Here is a 12,169-nt window from a genome sequence, read left to right on the forward strand (position 1 = left end):
AGCATATAGGAGGAAATCCACTAATTACGGAAATAGTAATCAGGGATCTGGGGACCCAAGTAAATAGCAACCTCTCCTTTGACAATCACACTGCCAAAGTGGTTAGAAAACCCTTCTATATAACCCACCTAATCACAAAAGGTTCACATCTAGATCAAGAGAGGTCATTGTACCCCTTTACTCCTCGCTCATCAGCACCATAATTGAGTATAATGCCCCATTTGGGATGTACCTTACCAGACACCTGCAAAAGCTGGAGAGACCTCAATAATACCTCACCAAGAGGATCGTGGGCCTCAAACAGATGCCCCATGCAGCTCTACTAAAGAAACTCCAGCTCTACTCAGTTCCTTACCGCCTACTCAGAGGTGATCTCTGCCTGACATATAAGGCCATGTCCAACCCGGAATTGTTGGACATGCTTCACCTCAAGAAAACCAGATCCATTAGAGCCACACACTCCAGGGATTTAAACCTTAACACAACAATAAATAGGGCATGCTGGAGGGAGAGATTCATATCCCAAAGGCTTCCCACGCTCTGGAATAGAATCCCAGTCCATGTTAGGCAGAGCCCCTCACTGACTCTCTTCAAGAGAAATCTTGATGAGTGCATGGGAAATCGTAAATTTACTCATGGGATCACTTCTATGGCCTTGCTGGACAGAGGCTTAGGAATCTAGTCTAAAAGGGAGGCAAAACCCAACAAATTCTGGCTAGGCTTATAAATGCCCAAGGGCTGACAGCCTAGTACCTACCTATGAACACATTTTATATTATATATATATATATATATATATATATATATATATATATATATATATACACACACACACACACACACATCTATATATATTTATATATGTATATATATATATATATATATATATATATATATATATATATATATATATATATACATACATATATACACACATACAAACAATTATATATATATATATATATATATATATATATATATATATACACATACAAACAATTATATATATATATATATATATATATATATACACACACACACACACACACACACACACAGATATATATATATATATATACATACACATATATATATATATATATATATATATATATATATATATATATATACACACACACACTCATACATACACACACATTTATATATATGGCTTAGGGATAGAACTCACATGGTCAGAGTCGCGGGTGACATGTCAGACAACAAATTCCAACACATGTGAGAGATGCAACCATATAGCCAAACTGGAGGCTAAGCTCTCTCAGCTCAGTACTGGCGTAACCACTCAGGAGGAGAAGGAAACCACACTCACTACAATTTCAGTCTCACACAGACCTACCACGACAGCAAACCAAACACATAAACACACAAAAACATACTCGGAGGGTCTACATAAAAATCTGCCTAAGCAGCAGAGACCTCCAAAGCAGACACCCAAGAAACCGCTACCCCAAAACAAAACTCGTGCAACACATAGCTCACAAAGCCAGTTTGCCAAACAGTCACAGCCCTTAAGGCTAAACAACACACCTGATACACTTGTAATAGGTGACTATCGTCAGGCACACTGACGTCCCACTCACCAGGCTGAACAAGGAGAAGGTCACTGTGAGCTGCCTGTCGGGCGCTAGGATCCGCCACATAACACAAGCACTCAGGTCACTCCAAGGCAAGTACAAATATGACTCTGTCATTGTCCATGCTGGTGTGAATGACCTGAGACGTACTTCCCTGGACTACATGAAAAGAGACAGAGGAGTTCTCTAAGCATGTAGAAAGGGCGGTATGACCCTGACCTTGGGTAGCATCTTACCCTCACCAAGAATGATGCCACAATATGAAGACAAGATGATCAATTTCAACAATTGGCTTAAGTATTGGCGTCATTCAAAGGGGATCCAATGCCTGTCAGCCTGGGATGACATACTTGACAAGCCACGATGCTTCGCTAGGGACGGCTTGCACCTGTCACCCCTAGGCTTTCGGATATTGGCAAAGGCTCTTGCTTCCCCCATAGTGCCTTTTTTATGCAAGGCTCAAAAGACAAACCCACCTCCATAGGTATCACAAGGGATAAGAAACTAAGAGTAATGCTACTCAACGCCAGAAGTCTAAACCTCAAGATGCACATACTCGAAACTCTCCTTAGCATGGAGAAAATCGATATCTGTGCAGTAACAGAAACCTGGTTCAAGGCTCCAGAGAGCACCCCAGCACTACCAGGTAACACATCATACCATGTTTTCGGCCCCAAAACTTGGACCGAACCACAAAAGAAGGGGAGTATCAATATTCGTCAAAGATACCCACACCTCTAGGTTGGTGGTACAGTACGAAGCATCAGAGACTATCCATGTGCAACTAACAGTGGGTAAAACTGCCTTCCAGTTTATAGCCTGCTACAGACCACCCTCCCAAACCCAGGAACCCCACTCTGCCTTCCTGAGAACACTGGAAAATATGAACGTCTCTCCAAACACCATTATATTGGGCGCACAGACTGGGAGCATTCCTCTAGCTCCAACACCCTAGACCAAAGGTTCCTAGAATTTATAAACTCAAATGCTATGGAACAACTTGTTACCACTCCCACAAGAGGGGAAAACATACTGGACCTGATCATCAACAACATGAGGACTCTATGCTCCAGACCAGACCAGAAGTGTATCCCTCATTGGTAAGATCAGACCATAAACTAATCTCACTGGATATTCACATCCCGACCCCACCCCTGCCCAGAAAACCACAGTGAAAAACTTCTCTAAAGCAAATTTCACACTCATCAACACCGAGGTGGAATCCTTCAAAACCCCCAAGCCTGTGGAGAATATGGCCCAGACCGCAGAATCCTTTATAAACGCATTCTATGAACACCTTCAGGAATGCATGGATCATGCAATCCCAAATAAAACCAAGACCCAATCCTCCTAAGGCAGAAGTCCTGTCTGGTGGACCCCAGCCATAAACAAACTATACAATAGAAGGAGGAAGCTACTACATGATAGAGCAAAATCCCAAAAAGGGAAGGCATCTCTGATAAGTATTAGCAAAAAACTATGGGCACTCATAAAATCGTCTAAGGCAGCTTCGAGAGAAAAATTGCATAGGACACTAAGGATAATCACAAGGCTTTCTTTAGTTATGTTAGGAACCTGGGTGGGAATTCCCAGATATGCTCAGAATTAGTCCAAAATGACAAAAAATAAATCGAACTCACAGACATTGCCAACATCCTAGCTGACAGGTTCAGTGCAAACTTCTCCCCCACCCTCCCCACCAAAAGGGCAAATATCTATCCCAGCAGAGTGCTGCCCCCCTGACATCTCAGATGCTCAAAAGAGCCGTCCTCTCCGAAGCAAAAAACACAGCATTAATGGGACCAGATTGTTTCCCGGGCTGCGTCCTACATCAACTCTAAGAAGAGCTAAACCCAAACATAAAACTACTGTTCAATCTCAGCCTTACTACAGGATATGTACCCAAAGAGTGGCGTACAGCAACAGTGGTCCCTCTCCACAAAGGTGGTGCCTCATTGGATCCTGAAAACTATCGCCCCATAAGCCTGACTAGCTTGGTCTGCAAAGCTATGGAAAGGATCATCATGAACCTCAAAGATATTTGGGACCTACAGACACTGGATCCTACCCAGTTCGGCTTTGTTAAGGGCAGATCCTGCCTCTTAAACCTGGTCGATTTCTTTTGAAACAGTCACCAAGGCCATTGAAGAGGGAAAGGTGGTCCACACAGCCTACCTGGACCTCGCAAAAGCCTTCGATACAATACCCCACTCGGGCATTACAGTTAAGCTCACCAGCTTAAATATAAACCCCTATGTCACTAGATGGGTTGCAAACTGGCTCAAGGACAGAACCCACATGGCTAGAATTGCTAGAGCCATGTCAGACTCCAAACCAGTTACAAGGGGCATCCCACAAGGCTCAGTCCTGGGACCTCTCTTGTTCGGTATATATTTCTCGGAGGTACAGGCTAACATGGAAGGACTGTGGCTGACCAAGTTCGCAGATGATTGCAAACTGGGCGCCATAATCAACTCTCCAGCCGACACAAGCATCCTCCATCCTCCAAGGGCCCCATAGAAACAGACAACTGGCGTCAGAGCCATGGCCTCAAGCTAAACGCCAAAAAGTGTAGAGTCATCCCCTTAGGCAAAAACAAAGTGCCCACAAATCACCACATAGGTGGTAATCCATTAATTACAGAAGTAATTAGGGACCCGAGGACCCAAGTTGATATCAATCTCTCATTTGACAACCACGTGGCCAAAGTGGTTAGGAAAACATTTTATATAGCCCACCTAATCATGAAGGGATTCACATCTAGATCAGGGGAGGTCATCGTGCCTCTTTACTCATCCCTCATCAGGTCCATAATTGAGTACAATGCCCCTTTTGGGATGTACCTTACCAGACACCTGCAGCAACTGGAAAGACCCCAAAAGTACTTCACCAAGAGGATCAAAGGGCTCAAACAGATGCCATATGCTGCCCGGTTAAAGAAACTCCAACTCTACTCAGTGGCATACTGCCTGCTCAGAAGTGATCTGTGCCTGACGTATAAAGCCATGTCCAACCCGGAATTAATGGACATGCTGCACCTCAGAAAATCCAAATCTCATCGAGCTACGTGCCTGAGAGACTTGAACCTCAGCACTGAAATAAATAGGACATGCTGGAGGGACAGATTCATAACCCAGAGGCTCCATTCACTCTGGAATAAAATCCCAGTCCAGGTTAGGCAGAGTCCCTCATTGACTCTCTTCAAGAGGAATCCTGATGAGTGGATGGGAGATTGTAGGTTTACCCCAGGTATCACTTCTGTGTCACTGTTAGTCAGAGGCACAGTATACTAACCTCGAAAAAGGGCATAGCAAAATTAATTTAAAATGGGTGGTGAAAGCCAAACACACTTTAGCTAGGCTTTTAAATGCCCTAGAGCAGATAGCCTAGTATGAACCTATGAACCTATATATATATTTGTATGTGTGTGTATATATATATATATATATATATATATATATATATATATATATATATGTATATATATATATATATATATATATATATATGTGTGTATATATATATATATATATATATATATATATATATATATATATATATATATATATATATATATATATATATATGTATATATACACACACACACACACACACACACACACACACACATGTACATATACAAACACACACATATAATAATAAGTTATGTTCTTACCATAACGTTCCATGTTAGTTGTCTTCTCGCCTTCTTTCTTGCTGGATGGGTTCGGAGCCGATCCTCGGCTCCGACTCGGCCTATACTATAGCTCGAGAGCTATTTTTACTGGCTCAAGGCAGCCCTATAACCCACAATACCATGCGCTAACTCCCCAGATCTCGTTTGGCAGCTAACACATAGTATAAATTTATTATTATTATCCTCATTTCCAAGTACGGACTCCCTGCTGGTAACACTAAAGATACGGGGAAACCGTACAATATTGTATCTCATGAAATGGAAGGACTCAGAGACCTTCAAGTCTGTCCAGGCTAGGGGGCAGGAGGGAGGGACGCAAGAAAGAAGGCGAGAAGAAGACAACTAACAAGGAATGTTATGGTAAGAACATAACTTCTTAATGTTAAGTTGTCATTCTCGCCTTCATTCTTGCTGGATGGGACAGCGTCCCTAGCACCTTGGTCCTGGGTGGCTCAACGGAACAGACTCCCGAGTACGGTGGAACCAAAATCAGCTCTATTTCTGGAGGCTATATCAAGTTTGTAATGTGCAATAAAGGTATGTTGAGAAGCCCATGTAGCTGCTGCACATATGGCATCCAATGGTAAACTTGCTTGAAAGGCTGTTGATGTTGATAGTGCCCTAGTTGAATGAGCCTTAGGCCTAGATGGAAGTTGACTGTCTCTCAACTCAAAGGTAATAATGGATGCCAACCATCTGGAAAGAGTAACCTTTGATACTGGAAGCCCTTTCTTCCCTTCAGCATAAGAGAGAAAGAGCTGGTCTGACTGAGTTGTTTAGTCCTGTCCAGATAATACCGTAGTTGGTGATGAACATCCAATGAATGTAATTTCTGTTCAGCCCTGTTGGAACAGTCTGGGAAGAAGACAGGCAAGTCAACAGAGTGGTTTAAATTTGCTTCAGAGGACACTTTCGGTAGGAAGGAAGGATTTGTTCTGAAAGTTACCCTGTCTTTATGAAAAGCCAAATAAGGGGGACGGACAGACAAGGCTTGAAGTTCCGATACCCGTCTGGCAGATGTTATGGCTACTAAAAACACCGAGTTTTCCAAGAAAGAAGCTTGAGGGAGCAAGAGGCTGCAGGTTCAAAGGGAGGCAGAATCAATGACGTTAGAACCAAATTCAAATCCCATGGCAGGGGCGGATCCTTAACTGGGTGTCTAAGCAAAAAGATGCCCTTAAGGAAGGCTTTACAGAGTTTATGGGACATAATATTTGCTTCTGAGAGCCCCACATGAAAATTAGCAATGGCCACTAATTGTACTCTGATAGTGGCTGACGATGACCCTGAATGAAAGAGCTCTGCCAGAAAGTCTTGAACCTTATGAATGGGTGCCTGGAAAGGATCCAAGGACCTAGCTTGTGCCCAGAGCGAAAAATGCTTCCATTTACTCACATACGTCTTCCTAGTATTGGATTTATGGGAAGCCAGAATGGTATCACGGACAGGAGGAGAAATAAGGAGAAGCCTGGCTATGGCTGGAAGTGGAGCAACCAAGCTGTGAGGTTGAGGGAATGAAGAGACTGATGCAGCTTGCCCGAGAGATGAGTCAACAGATCCGGAAGGGGTTCCAGATGCCAAGGCTGTTTCAGTAGATAACTGTGCAGGAACGGAAACCATACCTGTCGAGGCCAAAACGGAGCAATGAGGATCATTGTGGATCTCAATGCGGTTGCTTTCTGAATTAATTGCGGGATCAACGGTAAGGGAGGAAAGGCATATAGAAGACCCCGGGGCCAATCGTGAACAAGAGCATCTCTGGGGGGGTGGCCTGGTAGAGGGAAGAGCGTGAAGAAGTCGAGGCACTTGCTGTTTTGAGAGGTTGCGAAAAGATCGCAGCAAGGCTGGCCCCACTTCTGAAATATTCTGTCTGCTACCGCTTGATTTAGAGACCACTCGTGAGGCATGAGGATAGTTCTGCTCAATCTGTCTGCTATGACGTTGGACTTCCCAGGGATGTGCGTTGCTATCAGAAACCGTTGAGAGGAAATCGCCCATTGCCAAAGTCTGAGTGCTTCTCGACATAGGGGATAGGACTTTGTTCCGCCCTGCTTGTTTATGTACCACACCACAGACATATTGTCCGTTTGAATTGCTATAGTCCCTGTGGGAAGAGAGCTCTGAAGGGCTTGCAACGTTAAAAGCACCGCTCTCATCTCCAGGACATGTGCAGGTGGCATTCTAATTGTTGCCATGTGCCCTGGACTGTCCTGCCTTGATAATACCCCCCCCCCATCAGGGAGGCATCCGTTGTCACCATGGCAACTGGGGAGGGGGGGAGAACAAAGGGTCTGCCCTGAAAAAGCTGAGGGGAAACCATCCACCAGGAGAGAGGATTCTTCCATAATGGGGTTATCAAGATGTTGCGAGTCATTGGGAGCTGTTGAAAGGACCACTGAGAAAACAACATCCACTGAAAGATCCTCATGTGGAAGCGGGCTAATGGGAGTAAAAGGATCGCCGCTGCCACGAGGCCCAACGTTTTCAGTACTAACTTGACTTGAACTCTGATGGACTGAAAGAGGAACTGAAAATTCCGCCGTATGTCTGTCACTCTCTGAGGTGGTAATGTTACAGACATTTCTGTGGTGTTTAACACGGCACCTATAAAGTTTATACATTGACAAGGCGACAAGAAGGATTTTGCAAAATTTATAGAAATACCTAGATTGTTGCAAAGTTGGATAGTGTAATCCCTGGCCATTATAAGATGCTGCTTGGTGGTAGCGGAAATGAGCCAGTCGTCTAGATATGGAAACACCTGGAATCCTTTTCGTCTCAGGTGAGCCATGACCACTGCCAAGCATTTGGTGAACACCCGGGGGGCTGTGGTGAGACCAAAGGGCAAGGTTCTGAAATGATAATGACTGGCTCCCAGCCGGAAGCAGAGAAAGCTCCTGGAGCGCCTGTGTATCTTTGTATGATAGTACGCGTCCTGGAGGTCTAACGAGCACATCCAGTTGTCTCTGCCCAAAAAGGGTAGAAAGGACTGCAGTTACCATCCGAAATTTTGTCTTTTGTACAGAGTTGTTCAATCTGCTGAGGTCCAAAATGGGTCTCCAGTCTCCTGTCTTTTTTGGTACCAAAAAGAATCCGGAGTAGATTCTGGATCCTAGCTGATCTGCTGGGACTGCCTGGATGACTAACAGCTTTTTTATTTCTAGCTGTGCCTGACCCCTTTGTGCGGGTGGTACGTCTGGTAGGGGTCTTGGCGGTTGTACCGGAGGGGAAGTGAAGGGAATTTTGTAACCCTCGGATATGATCTTCTGTACCCATTTGTCTTGGGAGAGGGATTGCCAGGCTTCTGGGTACAGAGATAATCTTCCCCCGACTGCCTCCGAAGGCAGACAGTCGGGCAGCTTCTCAGGGATGCTGAAAGGGTTGGTCAGGGAAGGATTCCCTGGAAATCCACAAACACTAGTGATAATCAGCAACCACGAATAATAACACAAAAGAAGCCAGCACCATGCCAGTAAAGCGTTTATTGCGATCTGGTACCTCGGCTTTTCGCCTTCAAATGGATCACAAATACATGGTGCTGTTAACTCTTATTTATACAAATCTTTCCTTAGTTAACCAGCACCAATTAATCAATCAACATTTTCTAAATAAATTTAAAGTGCTTCGCCAACATTTTATTATACATATCTTGAACATTAAAACAAGATATCAGCAATTATAGCTTCATGTTTACTATTATTAAGTTAATAAATTCAATATATGATTATTCTATTATCAAATATATTTCATAATATGATAGTATGTATATATGAAAGAGAATTGATTTAAATAACTTCAAATAATAAAATAAAAAAAACATTGTGACACTAAGAAATATCCTATACAAAATTATTTAAGAAAATGTATATGTATATATAATGGTGCATACACATATGTGCAACTATATGTGTATACAAATGGAGAAGATTTAACTTCTATAAGTAGATTTATTTAACTATTTTATATCAACTATTTAATTAATCTATAATGACTAGTGTAAAAAAATATATACATACATATATATATATATATATATATATATGTATATATATATATATATATATATATATACATACACACACATATATAAATGTATATATATATATATATATATATATATATATATATATATATATATATATATATATATATATATACATATACATACACATATACATAAAACCATATATGTGTGTGTACATAACTGAATAATATTAGGTGCTTAATTCCAAATTTAGTCCATGTGGTTTCAATGTGTTAAATTTAAGAATCATCCTGGTCTCTAATTCGAGTAATTTTTGAACTAATAGTCCCCCATTTTCACAATTAAAGGGTTTGCCCAACACACAAAATTTTAAACTACTTGCATCACCTTTATGTTTTTCCAAAACCCTGGTTCTGTGGACCACCTCTGCCCCTGGGGCGGCGTCTGTTATTGTTCCCCCCTCTGCCTCCGAGGGGAAATTCACCACGTGCGGCAGGCACGACTCCCTGTGGTTTGCGGAACCACATCTTCCCACCCCTCTGTCCCTTAGGATAAGGTCTAGAAGGTGTGGAAAAACGGACTCCCACGGCAGAGAGAGTCTTACCATCTTGCTCGCATCTGGTGAGGGTATTCTTCACCTGAGGTCCAAACAATTCTGAACCATCAAAAAGGGTGTTGGTGAAGGACGCCTTGAAGGGATCAGCAAAGTTACAGAGTCACATCCAAGCGTGACGTCTCAACGCAACACCTGTGCCTGCGGCCCTACTCGCTCCATCGGCTGCATAGGAAATAAGCCGCATGGAGGAGTTAACAATGGAATTCAGGGTAGCCAGCTGGGAGTTCATCTTGTCCTGATACCCCGCAGCAGAAGGATCCTGTACAGTTTCACCTAGTTCTTTGAGCAAGTCTCTCTGAAGGTGGGTGAAATGACATAAATAGTTCAGCGATCGCATAGTAAAGGTCGCTGAAGCAAATGTCCGCTTACCATACCTATCCATAGCCTTGGACTCTGTTAGGAGGATGAACAGGTACAGAAGGATCAGCCAATTCCTTCTTAGTGGCTGCTGCTACCACCATAGCATCAACTGAAACACCTTTGGTGAGAAAGGATTTGGAGCAGAAATAAATTTAGAGGGCCTCCTAGGGGTAGGTTCCATTGAATCAGGAGCTGCCCACGCCTTTCTAGCCACTACCTCCATTAGTGGGTCGAAAGGGGGAGACGCCCAGGAGGTGGAAGGGCGAGATCAAAAAGCGTCAAGATAAACCTACTCGTCCTCGGAGGGTTTGAGAGTGGACCAATTTCCCCTCTGTTTCAGGATCTCTAGGATGTCTGAAAAAGAGACATCCACAGAGGGGGATCTCGGGAAACCCTCAGACTCTTACAAGTCGGTGTCCGACGTGACAGACTCGGGAAAGTCTATGTGCTTCCTCTTGCACTTTCTTTTCCTAGGGGGCTCCCCTGAAGCTTCAGGGGAGGCCTCGGAAGAAGAGGAAACACCCAAAGTGGGTACCCAACGCTTAGGATCTCTGCTGTCAGATGCAGGAGGATGGCCAGAGACCATAACAGGGACTGTAGAGGGAGGAGTTGCAGAACTAAACCTTGGAGTGGACACTGGGTCCAGCACGCTCCTCATCACCTTGAAGGCTCCCCTATCAAATACCAAGGGCAGTCCCGGCTCAGAAGAGACCGGAACCGCTCCCGGCACCGACAGAGAAGGCTCCGAGAATGATGTCGGGGCCAAACTAACTAGAGCCGAAGCTCCGAGAGGGAGAGCGGGGTCGGACAAGGGTCCAACGCCACTATCTCCCTCGGAGCCGACAATGGAGTCCCGGCGCCCGGACCTCTCCATGGACGGAAGCAATGAAGAAGTCGGAGCCAACGACACCGGAGCCGAAGGTGGAAGTATCGGCTCCGACGTGGGCAAGGTTACGGTTCCGACAAACTCCGGCTCCGAACTCGAAAGGTGAGTCTGAGGAGGAATCGATAGTGGTACCAAAGGAGCCACAGTCTGATGAGATGGGCTTTGGAGCATTTGGGCTACTGCCTGAGATTTTATGAGCCTACTGACCACCCTCTCAATATCGTGGTCGGAGACCCTGGATGACCTAGATGAGTGAGTCCTATGACTCCGCTCCGATAGGAGTGGTGATCTCTGAGCCGATCGGACAGATTCTAGTGAGGGGGATCGAGAGCGCTTGCGCGCTGGAATCGGCTCCTCTGCAGGTTTCGGAGCGGATACTACCTTGCCCGCCTCGGATCCGATTGGAACCGATGTCGGAGCCATCTCAGATATGCCAGTCCTCGACTCAGAAGCTGGAGCCGAGGGTTTGGCGGTTTTTGAAGACTTCCCCGAGCCAGACATGGACAGGGAGTCATCGGGCTTCAATACGCCCCTTAAGATGAGCTTATTACGACGCTCCTGCAGGATTCTTGAACTAAATCCGTGACAGAGGGAACAAGAGTCCTGCAAGTGTAAAGGCCCTAAGCAGTAGACACAAGAAGTGTGACCGTCTGTCAGAGACATTTTCTGACAGCACGAGTCACACTTCTTGAATCCCGACACCTTAGCGTCTTTGGACATAGTCCTAACAGCAGCAAACACAGTAATCACAGTCAGCCCACACACACACTCAACTTATGACTAGAAAAAAGTTAAGGGGACTGACTAAACACCACACACAGACACTCGAAAGGGTGGGGAAAGCTAAGGTAAAGCCCGTAGGCCCAATGATAAAAAAATAACTAAAAAGAAGGGAAGAAGGGCTACAAAAGGGCTGTAAAGAATAAAACTTTTAGTTATGTACTCACCATAACTTCAGATGTTTGGGATCCATCTCGCCTACATTCTGACTGATGGGTTCGGAGCCGATCCCTCGGCTCCGACTCGAGCT

At 44.4% G+C, this 12,169-nt stretch overlaps 1 protein-coding gene across 1 annotated transcript in view; it reads right to left on the minus strand.

Moving 5' to 3' along the window:
• TCFL5 (transcription factor like 5) overlaps positions 1-12,169 on the minus strand; it is a 705,475-nt gene that overhangs the window by 559,757 nt on the left and 133,549 nt on the right. The gene's annotated exons all lie outside the window — the stretch shown is intronic.

Source organism: Protopterus annectens, chromosome 12.part0 (genome assembly GCF_019279795.1).
Source record: "Protopterus annectens isolate FY-2018-M chromosome 12.part0, PAN1.0, whole genome shotgun sequence".
Classification (NCBI taxonomy): domain Eukaryota; kingdom Metazoa; phylum Chordata; order Ceratodontiformes; family Protopteridae; genus Protopterus; species Protopterus annectens.